Source organism: Halichoerus grypus, chromosome 5 (genome assembly GCF_964656455.1).
Source record: "Halichoerus grypus chromosome 5, mHalGry1.hap1.1, whole genome shotgun sequence".
Lineage (NCBI taxonomy): Eukaryota > Metazoa > Chordata > Mammalia > Carnivora > Phocidae > Halichoerus > Halichoerus grypus.
In genome coordinates this window covers 77871022-77894259 of record NC_135716.1, presented here as the reverse complement: position 1 = coordinate 77894259, position 23238 = coordinate 77871022, and positions in this window count along the sequence as shown.

Below are 23238 nucleotides of genomic sequence, written 5' to 3'. Positions count from 1 at the left end.
TTTTACTTTAATGATCTAATTTGATAGTGTCTTCTCAATATCCCTAGTGCTATTCATAAGTATAAAAACTGCTTAGAATCCTCTACGGGTTTTTTATTTTGTTTTTTTTTTATAGTTTCTAACTCAAATTTTAAAAATTAATATGAACAATTCAGTGGCATCAGTACATTCAGAATGTTGTGCAATCACTGCCCCTATCTAGTTTGAAAATACTTCTGTCAATCCAAAGTAAAACCCCTATCCATTAACAAATTTTTCTCAATTCTTACCACTCTTCCCAACATCTGCCTTTGGCAACATGGATCCAACCCATTCTGTCTTCTATTTATTTTGTTATTTGATATAAACAGAATTAATGAAATATGTGAAATTTTATATCAGGCTTTATGGCATATCCATGTTGCAGCATATTCCAGTACTTCATTTCTCTTTATGGCTGAATATTGCATTGTATTCCTATGCTACATTTTGTTTATCCATTCAACAATTGATAGACATTTGGGCTATTTCTGCCTTTTGACTATTGTGAATCATCCTCCTATGAATGCATGCATATGTACCGATTTGAGTATCTCTTTCCAACGCGTGGTTATATACTTAAGAGTGGAATTATGGAAGCATATGAGAATTCTATACTTTTTGAGGAGTCACAACTATTTCCACATAGGCTAGAACATTTTATATAACCCTACCCCAACTATTTGTGAGGATTCCAATTTCCTTTTAACACACCAAAACTTATTTCCTGTTCTGTTTAAAAATTATTATTTATTATAGTTATCCAAGTGGGTGTGAAATGGTATCTCATTGTTGTTTTGAATCACATTTTTCTAAGGAATAATGGTGTTCAGCATCATTTTCTGTGCGTGTTGGCCATTTGTATATATTCTTGGAGTAATGTCTATCCAAATCATTTGCACATTTTCCTAATTACTATCTTGATAATGTCCTCTGATCCACAAAGTATCAGTATATAAGTTTATAACTGATCGGCATCAGTTTAGAACTGATAAAGTCAGATTTATCTATTTGTTTCTTTTGTGCTGCTGTTTTTAGAGGCATATCTAAGAATCCATTGACAAATCCAAGGTTATGAAGATTTATCCTTGTGTTTTCTTCTAAGAGTTTTATATTATTAACTCTTATATTTAGGTGATTGATTCATTTTTATTTATTTTTGTATATGGCATGAGGTAAAGGTCCAACTTCATTTTTTTACATGCAGATATTTAGTAATATCAGCACCACTGAAGAGACTAATTTCTTTTTCCATTCAATAGTGTTGGAACATCTGGGTGGATCAGCCGGTTAAGCATCTGATTCTTGATTTTGGCTCAGGTCATGATTGCAGGGTCTTGGGATTGAGCCCCACATCGGGCTCTGCACTCAGCAGGGAGTCAGCTTGAGGATTCTCTCCCACTCCGTCTCCTTCTATCCCCCCCCCAACTTGTGTGCACTCTCTCTCACTCTCTCTCTCAAATAAATAAATAATGGAAAACAGTATAGATGTTCCTCAAAAAGTTAAAAATAGAGCTACCCTATGACCCAGCAATTGCGGTATTTGTTATTTATCCAAAGGATACAAACATAGTGATTCAAAGGGGCATATGCCACCCAATGTTTATAGCAGCAATGTCTACAATAGCCAAAATATGGAAAGAGTCCAGATGTCCATCAACTGATGAATGGATAAAGAAGATGTGGTGTGTGTGTGTCTATGTGTGTGTGTGTGTGTATATATATACACACAATGGAATGTTATTCAGCCACCAAAAAGAATGAAATCTTGCCATTTGCAATGACATGGGTGGAAGCAGAGGGTATAATGCTAAGCAAAACAAGTCAGTCAGAGAAAGACAAATACAATATGATTTCACTCCTCTGTGGAATTTAAGAAACAAAACAGATGAACATAGTGGAAGGGAAGGAAAAATAAAATAAGACAAAAACAAGGAGGGAGGCAAACTATAAGAGACTCTTAACTATGGGAAACAAACTGAGGGTTGCCGGAGGGGAGGTGAGTGGGGAGGATAGGGTAATCGGGTGATGGGGACATTAAGGAGGGCACTTAAAGTAATGAGCACTGGGTGTTGTATGCAGCTGATGAATTACTGGATTCTACCTCTGAAACTAATAGTATGTGTTAATTAAATTGAACTTAAATAAAAAAAATTAAATTAAGTTAAATTAAAAAATTTTAAAAATCTAAAAAACAATAACGTTAACACTCTTTTCAAAAAATCAGTTGACCAAAATGTATGGGTTTATTGCTGTATACTCAATTCTATTCCAGTGGTATATATGTGTATAATTATGCCAACACCACAAGGTTTTGGTTATTGTGATTTTTTTTTAAGATTTTATTTATTTATTTGAGAGAGAGAGAGAGTGAGCAACAGAGAGCACAAGCTGCGGCAGGAGCAGAGGAAGAGGGAGAGGCAGAGGGACAGGGAGGAGCAGACTCCCCAATGAGCAGAGAACCTGATGTGGGACTTGATCCTGGATCATGACTTGAGCTGAAGGCAGACACTTAACCAATTGAGCCACCCAGGCCCCCACTTATTGTGATTTTATACTAAGCTTTGAAATCAAGAAATATGGATCCTCAAAACTTGTCCTTTTTTTTCAAGTGCCACTTAAAATTTCATGTGAATTTAGAGTTTGGCTTTACCATTTTTGCAATAGATAGGTAGACAGATAAATGACATTGGAATTTTAATAGGGATTGCATTAAATTTCTAGATTGCTTTGAGTAGTATTAACATCTTAATATGAATTCTTCCAATCTTGAACCAAGAATGGTTTTCCATTTATTTAGGACTCCCCTAGTTTCTCTCAGTAATGTTTGTATTTTTCATTGAACAAATATTTTATCTCCTTGGATAAATTCCTAGGTATTTTATTCTTTTGCATACTATCATATCAGGAATTGATTTTTAAATTTCCTTTTGTTATTGTAGAGCTGTGTATTTCTCCCTTTAAGTCTGTCTATGTTTCTTCACATATTTTGAACTCTGTGGTTTGATGCATTCAGGTTTAAAATTGCTTTAGTCTTCTTAATGAGTTGACACTTCTATCAACATATAATTTCCTCCTTTGTCCCTTGTAACAGGCTTTAACTTAAGTCTAGCTTAATTTTTATTAGTATGGTCCCCCAGCCTTCTTTTGGTTAAAATTTGCATGGGATATCTTTTTCCAGCCTTTCACTTTCTTTTTTTATTTGTTTGGGTTTTTGTTTTTGTTTTCAAGTTTTTATTTAAATTCTATTTAGTTAACATATAGTGTAATATTGGTTTCAGAAGTAGAATTTAGTGATTCATCATTTACATATAACACTCAGTGCTCCTCACAACAAGTGCCCTCCTTAATACCAATCACTCATTTAGCCCATCCCTGGCCCACCTCCCCTCTAGCAACCCTCAGTTTGTCCTCTGTAGTTAAGAGTCTTTTGTGGTTTGCTTCCCTCTCTTTTTTTCCCTTCTCCTATGTTCATCTGTTTTGTTTCTTACATTCCACATGTGAATGATATCATATTGTATTTGTCTTCCTCTAACTGACCTCTTTTGCTTAGTGTAACACACTCTAGCCCCATCTACCTTGTTGCACATGGCAAGATTTTATTCTTTTTTATGGCTGTGTAATATTCTATTCTATTCTATTCTATATATGCCAGATCTTCTTTATCCATTCATCAGTTGATGGACATTTGGGCTCTTTCCATAATTTGGCTATTGTTGATAATGCTGCTATAAACATCTGGGTGCATGTGTCCCTTCAAATCAGTATTTTTTTTTTTTTTTTTTTATGCTTTGGGTAAATACCTAGTAGTGCAATTGCTAGGTTGTAGGATAGTTCTATTTTTAACTTTTTGAGGAACCTCCATACTGTTTTCCAGAGTGGATGCACCAGTTTGCATTCCTACCAATAGTGTAAGAGGGTTTCCCTTTCTCTGCATCCTTGCCAACATTTGTTGTTTCCTGTATTGTTAATTTTAGCCATTCTGACAGGTGTGAGGTGATATCTCATGTAGTTTTGATTTGTATTTCCCTGATGATGAGTGATGTTGAGCATTCTTTCATGTGTCTGTTAGTCATTTGTATGTCTTCTTTGGAAAAATGTCTCTTCATGTCTTCTGTCCATTTCTTAACTGGATTATTGATGTTTTGGGTGTTAAGTTTTATATGTTCTTTATATATTTTGGATACTAACCCTTTATAAAATATGTCATTTGCAAACATCTGCCATTCATTCTGTAGGTTGCCTTTTAGTTTTATTGTTTCCTTTGCTGTGCAGAAGCTTTTTATCTTGATGAAGTCCAATAGGTCATTTTTGCTTTTGTTTTCCTTGTCTCTGGAGATCTGTCTAGTAAGAAGTTGCTATGGCTGAGGTCAAAGAGATTGCTGCCTGTGTTCTCCTCTAGGATTTTAATGATTTCCTATCTCACATTTAGGTCTTTCATCCATTTTGAATTTATTTTTATATATGGTGTAAGAAAGTAATCCAGTTTCAGTCTTTTGTATGTGGTTATCCAATTTTCCCAACCACAATTTGTTGAAGGGACTGTCTTTTTTCAACAGAATACTCTTTCCTGCTTTGTTGAATATTAGTTGACCATATAGTTGTTGGTCCATTTCTGGGTTTTCTATTCTGTTCCATTGATCTATGTGTCTTTTTTTGTGCCAATACTGTCTTGATGACTACAGCTTTTGTAGTATAGCCTGAAGTATGGAATTGTTACGCCTCCAGCTTTGCTTTGCTTTTTGAAGATTGCTTTGGCTATTCAGGGTCTTTTGTGGTTCCATTATTATCTGGAAGAAAATTTTGCCAGAAAAATTAAATAATTTAAATAGTTAGTTAGTCTTGTTAAAGAGACTTACTTTTAGTCTATATGATATTCAGTCTATATGTTATGTGTGTATACCATTTTCTACTTAAATCTTTTTGTCTAATATTATAAATAATTCATAATTCACATATATCTCTGCTTCCACTAAATAATATTATTAAGAATTTATCCTTGAAGGTCAGGTCTCCCCCTCACAAAATATGTATTTTTGGCCCACTCTCTCTTCAAATTTGAGATGCAAACACAGTATTTTCCTTAATAATTTTCTTACTGCCTGGAAGACTGCATCAGGAATTTTATCCTATGAAGTTTTAATAAAAGCACACAAAAAGGTGGGAACTATTTAATTAACAGTTTTATTGAAGATAAAGGGAAGATTAACATTTAGGTTGATACCTTGTTATTGAAGGGAGTTTTTATTTGAATAATGAAATTATGCACCAGACACATTCGATCCATTTTCATCCTGGAGGGGGAAGGTTAGCTTATATTATATGTCTCTCTATTTATAAATGTCAGAGAGTATTGTAGGCTAAGATGTGGATAGGTACAAGTAGTTTTAGTAATACTTTTTTAATATTACTTTGATAGATAATTAATCTTCCTTTGACATAAGGTACTGAATAACGTTTGATTCTTTCTGCTTCATTTTATTCCAGTGGCTTAAAAAAGGTAAATCTCAAAAGAAAATATATTTTAATATCTCTTCTTAAGCTAATTTTACTATTTTCCTCATAATATTAAGTTTAATAGTGATTAAAACACTGAAGGTGACACATAATGCCAGGGCTATTTAAATTGCCCCACAGCATTGAAAGGAAGGGAAAATTTCAACTTCTTTCTAAAAGATAAGGATTTAACTAAACCGTATAAAAACTGCCTATGATAGACATCTCTAAGCCAATCTCACTTGAAGTATCAATACACAAATCCCAAATAAAATAGAAACAAACAGAAGTAAATTTCACATTAAAAGAGTAATACATGGGGCACCTGGGTGGCTCAGTAGTTAAGCGTCTGCCTTCGGCTCAGGTCATGATCCCAGGGTCCTGGGATTAAGCCCTGCATTGGGGTCCCTGTTCAGCGAGAAGCCTGTTTTTCCCTCTCTCACTCCCCGTGCTTGTGTTCCCTCTCTCGCTATCTCTCTCTCTGTCAAATAAATAAAAAATAAAATCTTTAAAAAATAAATAAATACAATAAAATAGTAATATATAACACCTAAATGGGATTGATTCTAGGAATGAAATGTTGGTCATAATTAAGATAGGCATTCATATATTTATATTAATAAATCTTAAGAGAAAAATAAAAAAGAGTAAAATAATGTGATAATTTGTATACTTGCACATAAAATATTTGACACAACACAATTCTAAACAAACAACCAAGAGCTATATGAAGTAAGAATCCCTGCATCTTTTTTAATATGTAAAAGATATTGTCAGCTTAAAAGGCAAAATCATACTTATTTACTTATTTAATGTTCTACTAAATTCAGGAATAGGCAAGAATGGTCACTTCATTTAAATTGGTACAGTAGGGAGCTTCAAGGGCTTGTCTCTCTATAGGAAAATTAGAGGAAAAAACAAGCAAAATCTGTAAGAATGAAATTTGTCAGAATGCTGGAAAATAGTCAAAGATTTATAGCAACTAAGTGAATAATTGAGAAAAAGGTGACAAACATAGTAGGAGGGCTTTGTTGTATTTTAACTTAGTTGTGTTTCACCTCCCCTTGCCTGGCTTGGTGGTGGTTGAGGATGGTAGCCCATGTTCCCAGAGTGGTAATCTGATAATAGAAGGAACAGAGTGGACTTTGTTCCCAAAGAATTGTGTTTGTATTGACCTGTTTGGGAGTTTCCTTATTGACAGGTGCAAGACATTTGCCTTTGTTTAGCCTAATTCAAGTTTGCCAAGGGTGTAAAAGCATCTAAGTGGATAGCATTGCTTGACAACATTGAAAAGGAGATAAACAAACTGCTTCTGCCTGGAACAAAAGATTAGAGTGGTGACGAATAACAGACATGCCAAAGAGCTTTGGAGCCAAAGCTAGGGTCAGAGCTATTTGGGACAAAAGGGCTCTAAAAATCTCCTGCATATAACAGGGTATCTAGAAAGCTATCCAAATACCTGGGGCAAAAGTCATGCTCAGGAAGGAATGGAGAAGTTCCTAAACTTTCACCTCCAGCTGATGTTTAGGCTCAGTGTAAACAGAGTGGATGTTAAGGAAGAGAACTAAACAGACTGGCCAAGCATTTAAGGAGTACCACAACATACAGCCAATTAACGAACACTGAGAGACTGTATTTTTCTTCTTTTTTTTTTCCTTTTTTTTCTTTTCTTTTTTCTTTTTTTTTCCTTTTTTTCTTTTTTCTTTTCTTTTCTTTTCTTTTACATTCTTTTTGTTTATTTTCATGGTTCTAGACATTTAAAGAATTCTCTGTCAAGCTAATACCTTACCATAAGCTGAAGGAAAAGAGACTTCAGAGACCACACATGACAAAGAATACAATGTGTCACAGATAGTATGGAAAAGGTTTTAAATAACAAGCAATTACAATGCATAGCAAAGAACAACAGCAAAACGTAAAAAGGTTGAATAATTTGATTTCCAGATTTATCACATTGTAATATTCAAAATGTCAAGCTTCACAAAAAAATTATGAGAAATTCAAGATGCAAATGTATAGTCCATTTAGAGGGAAAAACATCAACAAAAATTATCCCTTCGGAGGCACAGACATAGACTTACCAACAAAGACTTTAACTGTTTTATATATGACCAAAAGCTATAAAAAATAAATAAATAAAACATGGCCAAAGAACCAAAGAAAACAAAGAGAATGGTGTCTTAACAAATTGAGAATAAGAATAAAGAGACAGGATTCATAAAAAGGAACCAAATACAAATTCTGGGGTTGAAAACTATAATAACTGAAATGAAAATTGCACTAAAGGGGTTCAAAACCAGAAGAAAGAATGAGGAAACTTTATTACAAAGCAATTGAAATTACCCATACTGAGAAGCACAAAGAAAAAGAAAGGAAAAAAATGTAAAAATTCTAAGAGACTTGTATAACACTGCTGACCATATCAATATGCACACAGTTGGAGTTCCAAAAGAAAATGAGAGAAATAAAGGGGCAAAAGCATATTTCAAGAAATAGGTATAAAGAGTATTTGGAGAAATATTGGCCACAAATTCCCTATTTGTGAATCTACAAGTGAGAAACATAATCAAATTATTGAAAGTCAAAAACAAAGAGAGGATCTTAAAAGCAGAAAGAGAAGTGATTTTGTAGGGCACTGGAGCTATTCAATATTACACTGTCATGGTAGATACATGATATTATGCATTTGTTAAAACCCATGGAACTGTACAACACAAAAGGTGAATCCTAATGTCAACTCTGGACCTTAGTTAATAGTCATTTGTCAGTATTGGTTTATCAATTATAACAAATGTACCATACTAATACAAGATGTTAATTATAGGAGAACCTGGTAGGTGGGTAGGGTGGGTTGTAAAATATGGGAACTCTCTGTACCCTCTGCTTATTATTTTTGAAACTTAAAAGCACTTTAACTCATAAAATGTATTATTTAACAAAAACCTACAAAAAAAAAAAAGAATGCTGTTTCTATTATCATTTAACCATGTACTGGAGCTATTAACCAATGCAATCAGGTAAGAGAAATCAACCGGAGGCACGAGAAATGGAGAAAAAGAATTAAAAACATATTTTTTAAATGTCAACAGGAAAACGCTGCAGAGTTATAAAGTGTATATTGGATAGTGGTAACCATGGGGAAAGACAAGTAGGTGGCCATTTCAAGCAATACAAAGTTGTGTAGATTTTGATGACTACTTGTTCTTTGTGGAAATCAATGTTCTTTGGAAGGACATATGAGCCACTGTGAGTAGTAAGATTAGTCGAAAGTGGCCATAAATCTGTTCCCTGATACAGCTTCTTCTCCTACTTCCCTCACTAATTTCATCCTTCTTCAAATAATCATGTATTGATGGTGTTCTAAGAGACGTCAAGGGTAGAATGATATTTGATGACTCGTATCATTTGGATGTAACTGATGAGTATGAGATCAGAGCAGAATTCTCAGATATTTAGTACAGGCAGACTAGCTGGTAAGTCTTAACAAAAGAGGAAAGACAGAAAAGAAACTTTAAGAGAAAATAGGCTGTATTCACTTGTCTTATAAGAGCCCATACACTCTTCTAATAAAGTTATTTGGTAGATGATAGCTTATATGGATTAAGCATCAGGAACATATAAGCATGGGTGATACATACATATGAATGGGCAATGCAAATATATGAATGGCTGATGAAATTCATCAATAGCATGAAGTAATTGGAGATGTGTACATGTGTAAGATTGTCTAGAAATGTGTACAGAGAGATGAAAAGGAAACATAAATATTTAGCACACATGCAGAGATCTTGTGAAAATGAATGAAATAGCACAATCAGGGAGAAAGAATGTAGTTCAGAAACAAATGATGCTTCTGGAGACCCAGTAAAGGGCACTCAGAAAAGGGTCAGTCCTGCAAAAAGCCACCAAATAGTCAAGATGAAGATGTTTAGAAACTAACAATGCAGTGGGTTAAGTAGTAAATGTATGTATGAATTGTACATAATATGTAAACATGGGTGGTACCATGAAGGACCATAGTTTGGTAGAGGGTAACCCATTGTCAAAAGAGGATTTTTAATGATGGGGATAAACTGCTACAATTACATGCTGAGAGAATGAGAGTAAGGTAGCATATAGCAGTGGCTCTCATTATTTTTAACCTTTCACAAAGTACATATTATGAAGTATAATCTCATTAATACATCATAATACATCATTCAAACAGTAACTCTGGGGCTAAGAAGGGTAATTAATTGAGGGGAGAACAGAAAACCAAGAGTATAGCAATGATGACATATGTGTGGCTTGAACCCATTGTCCTACTCATATTATCCAACCTCACTCCCAATTACAGCCACCACGGAAAGCAGCTATGTGGTGTCACCACCTGTATGCCAAACAACTTCCCATATAAGAGAAATAATGTTCAACTTACTTAAAATTTAAAATTGATCACTCTGACATATTTGTAAAAACAATAGAAAATATATACAGGAAGATAAAAGAACTAGTCAATAGATGTGCTCATTAAATTTTTAAATGAACACTAGAAACTGATGCCTAAAGAAAAAAAATAAAATTCCCATTAGAGTTGAAAAGAAGTTTTGTGTTTTTTCAAGTTAAGAAACATAGAAAAATAGATTTTTTTGGTAATTCTATTTGTTATTAAAATAAAATATAACAGCCTGAAAGATAATAATCACATAAGCCTTTGGTCTGCACACCTCAGCATAGGGTCCTCACCTTTTCTAGCAAATTTCTTTGTCTTTTCCTTTCATTTGGTTCTCTAAACAGAAAATTACAGGAATGAAAAGAACCACTATTGCTTCTCTATTACTTCCCTGTACGTTAGGGAAAAGTTATATGCCAAGTAACACCCTCAAATAATTATGTTTCCCCTATCCTTTAAGACATACATACTTGAGAAAATGAAATGCCAAGGACTCCCATGGCAACACTTGCTTTTGCAACCCTCATGCTGAAAAAGTTTCTTTGTAATATCTAGGCTAAATTGTTTCTATTACAGTTGAAGCTAATTTTCTGCAGTTCTACCCTTAGTGAAGATAGAGGGCAATTTTCCCCAATACAATGCTTTTGAATACAATTTAATTTACCTTAATTATCCTCTATCCCATATAAACTGTTTCATTAACCTTTTTCCATAGAGGCTACTAAAGGCTTTTGTCACCCTTACAAATCTGAGAATGAAGTGTCCCAAACTCTAAGTCACAGACGTCACAAATCCTAATGAGAAAAAGCATAACTTTAAATTATTTTTATCATGTTGTTACTCCATATGTATCTGTATACAACTGTATCCAAAAATCATACTTGCATTGTAAAAATCAGCACTCCATTATTTTCTCATGTTTATTGAGGACTGAAATTTCTGTGCATTTTCCCAAAATATCATATAGTATGGATTATATGTGTAGATGGTCTTTTCAAAGTGTAGAGAAAAGACAGAAGATAATTTACCCTGATAGATGGAAATGGAAAAACAGACTATAAACCAGTGGCAGAAGAAATCTTTAGCAAAATGTTTAACATTGAATCCAGAAAGGTTTAAAAAATCAACCAACCAAACACACCAATAAAATAATGTTGTTCTTCAGATATGCTGCAATATAGTAATTCTGGGAAAGAAAAGCATGAGCCAAAGACCAAATAATTTTACCTGACCTTTCCTTGGAATATCTGCAGGTGCCTTCCAAGATTCAAGTAGTAAACTCAAAGGTTGAAAGCTGTGCTATCCAATAAAGTAGCCATTAGCTGCATGTGACTGCTGAGCACTTGAAATGTGGCTAGTCTGGATTGAGATATGCTGTAATGCAAATTACACACTGGAATGTGAAAGTTTTAGGATGAAACCAAGAATGTGAAGTACCTTATTTATAATGTTTCGTGTTGATTATATGTTAAAATGATAAAATTGTATATTTAGGTTAAATAAAATAGACTAAAATTAATCTCATTAAAAATTTTTTTTTGTGGCAAGTAGGAGATTTAGAATTACGTGAATGGATTGCATTTATGGCCCATATGCTATTTGTTACTGGAAAGTACGGTCTACAGGAGGGATTGGCAAACTATAGCTGTGGGTCAAATCTGACCCACTGACAGTTTGGGTAAATAAAGTTTTATTGGAACACTGCCATGCCCATCCATTTATCTACAATCTAAGGACATTTTTGTACTACAGTGGTGAGTTGAATAGTATTGATAAAAGCTATATGGTCCACAAGCTTAAAAGATTTAATATCTGGATCCTTAAAGAAGTCTGCTGATCCCTGATCTAGATGAATAGCAGATAACTGGAAGATGTAAAACTGAGGGGGGTGTATTAATGAGGAAGGAATGATTTTTAGGAATGAGAAATAGGAAAAGATATATTCTCTAGAAAATAATTTAAAAAGAAACCAAAATGAGTAGCTAAACAAAACATACCATATTCTTAGCTGTGTCTTTTGACTATAGAAAAATCTTTAATTTTAATGAAATCCAATTTATCATTTTTTCATTTATTTCAACATTTTATATTTTAATATTATTATAAGTGCATTGTAAACTGGATATTTAAATATAAACACCCTATTGCTTATTGCTAATATGTAGAAATACAACTGATCATTGTATGTTGACTTTCTGTGCTGCTATCCTGCTAAACTCACTTTATTAGTTTAGCAGCTTTTTCTTTAGATTCTGTAGAAATATCTACAGAGATTATCATGTCATCTGTGAATAAATACAATTTTATTTTTTCCTTACCAATCTGATAACTTTTATTTCTTTTTCTCAGTCTGTTGCACAGGCTATTTCACCAGTACAAAGCTAAATAAAAGGTATGAATATGAACATTGCTACTTCTTTTTGATTTTAGTGGGAAAGCAGCCATGATTCTAAAGTAATATATAAAGGATAAAGGATAGTATGGAGTAAGTCACAAGCATTTCATAGATGCTCTTCATCAAGTTAAGAAAGTTTTCTGCTAATGACCTAGTTTACTGAAAATTTACTATGAACAGACATTGTTTTGTCAAATGTGTTTTACTACATTTATTGAAAACATATGTGATTAGTGAATTACTATGGTGATTCTTATGATTGATTCCTAAGTGTTAAACAAACTTTGCATTCCTGGAATGAGTGCCACTTCATCATGGTACATTATTCTTTGTATACGTTGTTTGATTTAATTTGCTAAAATATGGCTTAAAGATTTTTTTATGATATTGGTCTTTAGTTTCATCTTGCAATGGCTTTTACTGGTTGTGATATCAAGGTAATGTTGGATTTATAAGGGCCTCATAAAATTAGTTGAGAAGATGTATCTCCTCCTTTAATTTACTGAGAGAATTTCAATTCTCAATATTTTTAAAGTTTGGTAGAATTCAATACTGAAACTATTTGGGCATGGAGTTTATTTTTTGGAAAAGTTTTACCTATAAATTAAATTGCTTTATAAATATAGGATTATTCAGATCATTTATTTCTTTAAAAAGCTGTGATAACTTTTGTTTTTCAAGGAATTCAATTCTTATAAGTTATGGAATGTATTCATATAAAGTTGTTCATAATATTCCCATATTATACATTATACTTTTATGTAGAATCTATCATGACAGTCTCTTTTTTAAAAAAAGGTTTATTTATTTTGAGAGAGAGAGAGAGTGAGATTGAAAGTGGGAGAAGGGTTAGAGGAAGAGGGAGAGAATCCTCAAGTAGACTCCTCGTTGAGCATGGATCTGGATGCAGGGCTCCATTCCAGGACCCTGAGATCATGCCTGAGCCAAAATCAGGAGTCAGTCACTTAACCAACTGAGCCACCCAGGCACCCCTATAGTCTATTTTTTCATTACTTATATTACTAATTTGTAATTTTTCCCTTATCCCAGGAACAGTTTCAATATAGTCTTATAAATTTAATCTTTTAAGTTAATTAGATTTGAGTTGCATTGATTTGCTGGTTTTTTGGTCAATGATTTATCGTTTTATCATTATCATTTGGTTTAATTATTTAGATTCTATTATTTTCTTCTAATATAAGTATCTAATTCTATTAAAAATTTATGTCTTTGGCCATATCCCACAAATGTATATGTATGTGTATATGTGTTTCAATTTCCACTTAGTTCAAAATATTTCCTAGTTTTTCTTATGATTTTTTATGTCACCCAGAGGACATTTAGAAGTGTATTTAAATTTTTCACACATTTGGGATTTTCCAAGTATCTTTCTCTAATTCATGTTCAGTTTAATAGCATTTGTGATCAGGGAAGATACTTAGTATTATTTAAATCTTCAGGAAGCTACTGGGATTTGTTTTATGGCTTAGCATATGTTCTCTTTTGGTGAGCATTTCATGTGCACTTAGATGAATATATGCATCTATTTTTATTTAGATGTTTTATAATTGCCAATTAGGTCAATTTGGTTGACAATATTGTTTCAGTCTTGTGTATTTCTACTAATTTACTATATACTTGTTCTATCAATTACTGACAGTAGAATGTTGAAATCTCCAAATATATTTGAGGATTTTTCCCTTTACATTTCCATATTTTGCTTAAACTGTTTTAAATGGGTTTTAAGTCCATATGCTTTAGGATGGTCATGTTTTCTCCACCAATTAGTCCTTTCTTCATTATGCAATGACCCTCTTATCTGTGGTAATATTCATTTCTCTGAAGTCTAATTCTTCTGTGGTAATATAGTCATTCAATTGTTTCATTTATTTTTATTTTTGGCCTAAAGTTTGTATGGTTTATCTTTTTCATCCACTAGCCCTTCATTTTGTATCTATATTTGAATACTTACTTAAATTAGATTTCTCTCAGACCACATATAGTTGAATCTTTATTCTATCCAACTCAATAATCTCTTTTAATTTGTCTATTTAAATCATCTGCATTTAATGTGAGTATATGGTTAAGTTTAACTCTGTCATCTTAATTTTTTTGTCTTATATGTACTTTGTTCCATTTTTCCTATATCTCAATCATTTCTTGGACTAAAATTTCGTTAATGTTTTTATTTTATCTCTGCTATTATTTTATCAGTTCTCCCCTTCCTCTTGTTTAGTGGTTGCTCAAAGTTAACTAAATAAAATCTATCTTTAATTAATGTATTAAAAATGTAATGTAAAAAATTAATGTATACCACTTCACTTATTATATGAGCAACTTACAGCAATATACTTGAATTCTACTTCCCATTCTTTGTGCAATTACTTTCAGATATTTTACTTCTACTTACTGTAAGCTCCACACTATACTGAGTGCTATTTTTTTAATTTAAAAAGTCAATCATTTTTTTAAAGAGATTAATAAATGAGGAAAGTTTTTAAATTTACTTATACTTTTACCAATTTCATTCCTTTGTGAAGATTTAAATTTCCTTCATATAATTTTTCTTCTTCCTGAAAGATTTCTTTAATATATCTTTTAGTGTAGGTTTCCTGACAGTGAAATCTCTCAGCCTTTATATATCTGAAAAAGTCTTTATTTTCCCTTTAACTTTGAAAAACATCCTTGGTAGGTAAAGAATTTTAGTTTATGTGTATTTTTTTTCTTTCAGTATTTTAAAAATATGTCTCCACTTTGTTCTGACCTATAGTATTTCTTAGAAGAAATCAGCAGCTATTATTCTTCCATATTTCATGAGCATTTTTTCCACTGGTTTCCTTTATGATTATCTCTCATCAGTTTTCAGAAATTTCATTATATTTTCATATGGTTATATTTCTGTTTATTCTACTTTTGTTTATTGAGTTTCTTGGACACATATCCTTTTCCAAGAATTTCAGTTATGCCTACATTAGACTGATACTGTCCCATGGGTCACTGTTGCTCTGTTCAATTTTTTTTTTTTTTTTTTTTAAAGATTTTATTTATTTATTTGAGAGAGAGAATGAGATACAGAGAGCATGAGAGGGGGGAGGGTCAGAGGGAGAAGCAGACTCCCTGCTGAGCAGGGAGCCCGATGTGGGACTCGATCCCGGGACTCCAGGATCATGACCTGAGCCGAAGGCAGTCGCTTAACCAACTGAGCCACCCAGGCGCCCCGCTCTGTTCAATTTTTAAATTCTTTTTCTTTTTGGGAAAAAAAATTTGGATAATTTCTATTGCTATGAATTCAACTATGTTGCTCTTTGGTTTTGCATTAACTAATCTGCTGTTAATCTCACCCAAAGGTTTTTTGTGGTTTTTTTTAGTATCATATATTATATATTTCATCTTTAAAGTTTTGAGTCTTTATATCTTCCATGGGTCACCTTATGATTGTTATGGCTTCTTCAACCTTCTTAAACATATACAGTATATTTATAATTCATTTTTTGATATTCTTGTTTGGTAGTTTTAACTCCATCATCTCTGTATAAGTTTCTATTGATTGCTTTTTCATCTGCTTATGGGTCTTATTTTCATGCTTTTTTTAATGACTCAACATTTTTATTGGATGCTCTACATTAGAATTTTATGTTGTTGGGGGGGAAGATGGCGGAGGAGTAGGGGACCCTATTTCAACTGGTCCCCGGAATTGAACTGGATATCTACCAGACCACTCTGAGCACCCACGAAACCAGCCTGAGATGTAAGAAGATCTGGATCTCTACAAACAGAATATCGCAGGCAATTGGTTTTGAGGTAAGAAGCGGGGAGCCGTGATTCCATGGGCAGATATCGGAGGATAAATGGCAGCGGGAGGGTGCCTGACTATGGGGATCCTACACCACCAATGAGTGACAGCCTCACGCGCTGCAGATGGGGCACAGACTCGTAGACCGGTAGCGGTGGGGAAAGGACTTTAGGGCAGCCCCTGGGGTGGAAACCCGGAGCGGCGGGGTCGCACGCGCGAACTGGGTGCGGCTGGCGGTTTTAGAAGCACAAATGGCAGAGACGTGCCCCCGACCTGGAGGCAGGACTGGGAGCACCGCGGAGGAGTGCACAATCCAGGACACTGCAGTTTATAGCAGCACGGACAGAAACAGAGACAGTGTGGCCTGGAGAGCTCACTGAGGAATAGACTGCGATCTCTCTGCTCTGAGGCAGAGGGTTGGAAATGGTCTCTTCTGCTCTGACTCACAGAAGAGATGTGGAAAGCCGCCAGGGAAAGCTGCCAGAGAACAAAAGCCCCAAAAACTGATTCCCACTGAGCCCATCCCCTGCCACAGGGGCGCAGGGCAACTCTGCCCAAACAGGGTTGCCTGATAACAGTGCGGCAGGCCCCTCCCGCAGAAGACAGGCTGGGAAAAAAGAGGCCAGCAACCCTAAGGTCCCAAGAAAACAGGTGCATCTTGCTTGGGTTCTGATCAATAATTTGGACTCTATACATTCCCTCAAACACCCATCAACAGAATGACTAGGAGGAGGAGCCCCCAAAATAGAAAAGACTCAGAGATTATGACTTATGCTGCAGATTTACAAATGGATGCAGATATAACCAAGATGTTGGAGATGGAATTCAGGCTAGCAATTGTGAAGACAATGGCTAGAATGGAGAAATCAATTAATGGCAACATAGAGTCTCTAAGGGCAGAAATAAAAAGTGAATTGGCAGAACTTAAAAATGCTATCAGTGAGATCCAATCCAATCTAGATAATCTAACAGCTAGGGTAACTGAGGCAGAAGAGCGAATAAGCGACCTGGAAGACAATATAATAGATAAAAAGGGAAAAGAGGAGGCCAGGGAAAAACAACTTAGAATCCATGAAAATAGAATCAGAGAAATAAGTGACACCATGAAGTGCTCCAATGTCAGAATAATTAGAATCCCGGAGGGAGTGGAGAGAGAGAGAGGACTAGAAGATGTATTTGAGCAAATCATAGCTGAGAACTTCCCTAATCTGGGGAATGAAACAAACATTCACGTCCTAGAAGCAGAGAGGACCCCTCCCAAGATCAAGGAAAACAGGCCAACACCCCGGCATGTAATAGTAGAACTTGCAAATCTTAGAACCAAGGAAACCATCTTCAGGGCAGTTAGGGGGAAGAGATCCCTTACGTACAGAGGGAAGAACATCAGAATAACGTCAGACCTATCCACAGAGACCTGGCAAGCCAGAAAGGCCTGGCAAGACATATTCAGGGTACTAAATGAGAAGAACATGCAGCCAAGAATACTTTATCTGGCAAGGCTTTCATTTAGAATGGATGGAGAGATGCAGAGTTTCCACGACCGGCAGAAACTGAAAGAATATGTGACCACTAAGCTGGCCCTGCAAGAAATATTAAGGGGGGTTCTATAAAAGGAGAAAGACCCCAAGAGTGATATACAACAGAAATTTACAGGGACAATCTATAAAAACAACGTCTTCACAGGCAACATGATGACAATTAATTCATATCTTTCAATAATCACTCTCAACGTGAATGGCCTAAACGCTCCCAGAAAATGGCACAGGGTTGCAGATTGGATAAAAAGACAGGACCCATCCATATGCTGTCTACAAGAGACTCATTTTGAACCTAAAGATACATCAAGACTGAAAGTGAAGGGATGGAGAGCCATCTTCCATGCCAACAGACCTCAAAAGAAAGCTGGGGTAGCAATTCTTATATCAGACAAATTAGATTTTAAACTAAAGTCTGTAATTAGAGACACAGAAGGACATTATATGATTCTTAAAGGGTCTATCCAACAAGAAGATCTAACAATTGTAAATATCTATGCCCCCAACATGGGAGCAGGAATCTATATAAGCCAACTGTTAACCAAAATAAAGAGTCATATTGATAACAATACGTTAATTGTAGGAGACCTCAATACTCCACTCTCAGCAATGGACAGATCATCTAAGCAGAAAATCAACAAGGAAACAAGAGCTTTGAATGATACATTGGACCAGATGGACCTCATAGATATTTACAGAACATTCCACCCTAAAACAACAGAATACTCATTCTTCTCGAACGCACATGGAACTTTCTCCAGAATAGACCATATACTGGGTCACAAATCAGGTCTCAACCGATACCAAAAGATTGAGATTATTCCCTGCATATTCTCAGACCACAATGCTCTAAAACTGGAACTCAATCACAAGAAAACATTTGGCAGAAATTCAAACACTTGGAAGCTAAAGACCACTCTGCTCAAGAATGTTTGCGTCAACCAAGACATCAAAGAAGAACTTAAACAATTCATGGAAATCAATGAGAATGAAAACACATCGGTCCAAAACCTATGGGATACTGCAAAGGTCGTCCTAAGGGGGAAATACATAGCCATCCAAGCCTCACTCAAAAAAATAGAAAAATCCCGAATTCACCAACTAACTCTACACCTTAAAGAACTAGAGAAAAAGCAACAAACGATGCCTAAGCCACGCATTAGAAGAGAAATAATTAAAATTAGAGCAGAAGTCAATGAATTAGAAACCAGAAATACAGTAAATCAGGTCAACGAAACTAGAAGTTGGTTCTTTGAAAGAATTAATAAGATCGATAAACCACTGGCCAGATTTATCCAAAAGAAAAGAGAAAGGACCCAAATTAATAAAATTATGAATGAAAGGGGAGAGATCATGACTAACACCAAGGAAATAGAAACAATTATTAGAAATTATTATCAACAACTATATGCCAATAAACTGAGCAATCTGGATGAAATGGAGGCCTTCCTGGAAACCTATAAACTGCCAAGACTGAAACAGGAAGAAATTGACAACCTGAATAGGCCAATAACCAGTAACGAGATTGAAGCAGTGATCAAAAACCTCCCCAAAAACAAGAGTCCAGGGCCTGATGGATTCCCTGGGGAATTTTACCAAACATTCAAAGAAGAAACAATACCTATTCTACTGAAGCTGTTTCAAAAAAGAGAAACAGAAGGAAAACTTCCAAACTCATTCTATGAGGCCAGCATTACCTTAATCCCCAAACCAGGCAAAGACCCCACCAAAAAGGAGAATTTCAGACCGATATCCCTGGTGAATATGGATTCCAAAATCCTCAACAAAATCCTAGCTAATAGGATCCAACAATACACTAAAAGGATCATCCACCACGACCAAGTGGGATTTATCCCCGGATGAAAAGGTGGTTCAACATTCGCAAATCAATCAATGTGATAGAACACATTAATAAGAGGAGGGAGAAGAACCATATGGTCCTCTCAATTGATGCAGAAAAAGCATTCGACAAAATACAACATCTTTTCCTGATTAAAACTCTCCAGAGTATAGGGATAGAGGGAACATTCCTCAAGTTCATAAAATCCATCTATGAAAAACCCACAGCGAATATCATCCTCAATGGGGAAAAGCTGAGAGCCTTTCTCCTAAGATCAGGAACACGTCAAGGATGCCCACTCTCGCCACTATTGTTCAATATAGTACTAGAAGTCCTAGCAACAGCAATCAGACAACCAAAAGAAATAAAAGGTATTCAAATTGGCAAAGAAAAAGTCAAACTCTCTCTTTTTGCAGACGACATGATACTTTATGTGGAAAACCCAAAAGACTCCACCCCCAAATTACTAGAACTCATCCAGCAATTCAGTAATGTGGCAGGATACAAAATCAATGCACAGAAATCAGTTGCTTTCTTATACACTAACAACGCAACTGTAGAAAGAGAAATTAGAGAAACGATTCCATTTACAATAGCACCAAAAACCATAAGATACCTCGGAATAAACCTAATCAAAGAGGTAAAGGATCTATACTCTAGGAACTACAGAACACTCATGAAAGAAATTGAAGAAGACACAAAAAGATGGAAAAATATTCCATGCTCATGGATCGGAAGAATAAACATTGTTAAAATGTCTATGCTACCCAGAGCAATCTATACCTTCAATGCCATCCCGATCAAAATTCCAATGACATTTTTCAAAGTGCTGGAACAAACAATCCTAAAATTTGTATGGAACCAGAAAAGACCCCAAATCGCCAAGGAAATGTTGAAAAAGAGAAACAAAGCTGGTGGCATCACAATTTCAAGCTATATTACAAAGCTGTGATCACCAAGACAGCATGGTACTGGCACAAAAACAGACATATAGACCAATGGAACAGAATAGAGAACCCAGATATGGACCCTCAACTCTATGGTCAAATAATCTTTGACAAAGCAGGAAAAAACATGCAATGGAAAAAAGACAGTCTCTTCAATAAATGGTGCTGGGAAAATTGGACAGCCACATGCAGAAGAATGAAACTCAACCATTCTCTAACTCCATTCACAAAGATAAACTCAAACTGGATGAAAGACCTCAATGTGAGACAGGAATCCATCAAAATCCTAGAGGAGAACATAGGCAGTAACCTCTTTGACATCGCCCACAGCAACTTCTTTCAAGATACATCTCCAAAAGCTAGTGAAACAAAAGCAAAAATGAACTTTTGGGACTTCCTCAAGATAAAAAGCTTCTGCACAGCAAAGGAAACGGTCCACCAAACAAAGAGGCAACCCACAGAATGGGAGAAGATATTTGCAAATGACACTACAGAGAAAGGGCTGGTATCCAAGATCTATAAAGAATTTCTCAAACTCAACACCCAAAAAACAAATAATCAAGTCAAAAAGTGGGCAGAAGATATGAAAAAACACTTCTCTGAAGAAGACATACAAATGGCTAACAGACACATGAAAAAATGTTCATCATCATTAGCCATCAGGGAAATCCAAATCAAAACCACACTGAGATACCACCTTACACCAGTTAGAATGGCAAAAATGGGCAGGGAGAGAAACAACAAATGTTGGAGAGGTTGTGGAGAAAGGGGAACCCTCTTACACTGTTGGTGGGAATGCAAATTGGTACAGCCACTTTGGAAAACAGTGTGGACTTTCCTCAAAAATTTAAAAATAGAGCTACCCTATGACCCAGCAATTGCACTCCTGGGTATTTACCCCAAAGACATAGATGTAGTGAAAAGAAGGGCCATATGCACCCCAATGTTCATAGCAGCAATGTCCGCAATAGCCTAACTGTGGAAAGAGCCAAGATGCCCTTCAACAGATGAATGGATAAAGAAGATGTGGTCCATATATACAATGGAATATTATTCAGCCATCAGAAAGGATGAATACCCAACTTTTACATCAACATGGATGGGACTGGAGGAGATTATGCTAAGTGAAATAAGTCAAGCAGAGAAAGTCAATTATCATATGGTTTCACTTATTTGTGGAACATAAGGAATAGCATGGAGGGCATTAGAAGAAGGAAGGGAAAAATGGGGGGGAGAATTGGAGGGAGAGATGAACCATGAGAGACTATGGACTCTGAGAAACAAACAGGGTTTTGGGGGGGGGGGGGATTGGTTAGCCCGGTGATGGGTATTAAGGAGGGCTCGTACTGCATGGAGCACTGGGTGTTATATGAAAACAATGGATCGTGGATCACCACATCAAAAACCAATGATGTTTTTGATGATAAAAAGTAATATGCCTTTCTTTTGCTGTGAACATGACACATGCTAAAGAAAGATAAATAAGGAATTTTTTTAAAAAAGCTACCATCTAAATGTATAGTAAGTACTGGTAGTTTTGGCAATATCCAAATAGTTCACTACAGATTTTCTAGACAGGAAAAGACATGCAAATACACACACCAAAAAAAGTAAAAAAATAAAAAATAATAATTTTGTGTTTTTGGTTGTATTTTGTTGTATTTCTTTCAATAAAGTTTGACTTTGTTTTGACAAATAATTAAGTTACTATGAATCAGTTGGATCTTTTTGAGGTTTGCTTTCAGGGTTTGGTAACATACATACAGGTAACACAACCTTAGAAGTTTTATCTACTCTTCCTTGTGTGGACCCAAATTATTCCCCATCCTGTTAGGACACTAGAAATTTTCTGTCTATTAATTTATGGCAGCTCTCTGCCTAGAGTCAAGCATTTTTCTCTTATGTATAAACAGATCAGTACTCAGTTAAAAGATCATGGGGAAACCTCTGCAGATCTCTGGAGCTCTGTCTCCCTGTGAAACTCCAGCCTCCATTCTAGCTGGCTCGTCCTCACTGAAATCTGATCTGCATCTCTTCAACTCATTGAGATTGTCAGGCTCTGTTAGAGTTCTCCCTCCCTACCCTGCAGAATAAAAGTTGTTTCTACCATAAATTGGAAGCTGTTGTTGGGTAGACCTTGTTTCTTCCTTTTCTCCAGGAATATAGTGTTGTACTGTCTTCTGTCCAGTACCTGAAAACTATATTCCACATATTTTGTCAAGTTTCTAGTTGTTTAATGCATTACTACACACTGTTCAGAACTGGAGGTCCCTTAATTTTTTTCTAAAATTCTTACAATTGTTTCTTTTCATTTTATTTTTCTTTTTAGCCATTATCCATTATGTTTATTTGTTTTTGTGTTCCTTTTAGCTTTTTTCTTTATGCTGAAATGTTGTTTATAAATTTCCAACTCTGTCTGAAATATTTTATTCCTGAGTTTTTCTAATTTTGCTGTGTTTTATTTCTTCTATCATTTTACAAGTGCATTTTGTTACATTTTGAAACAGGTGACATTTTAATCTGTTTTATGGAAAAGTCTTTCTGGTGTTCTTTCATTGTCAGTGGGGATGTTGTGTTGCTCTTCAGTCATTCTTGATGAGTCTGTGTGGAATTAGATATTGACACTTTTCTGTGGCTTGCATTTTATGTAAAATTAGTTTTCCTGAAGTCAACACGAGGCAATATTCAGTGTAACTTTTTTAACTTCTCAGAGCCCTCTCTTCTGTTATTTAGTTGTTTGTTTTTGAGGTTCCCCGGGCCTCCAATAGTTTTATTTGAGATT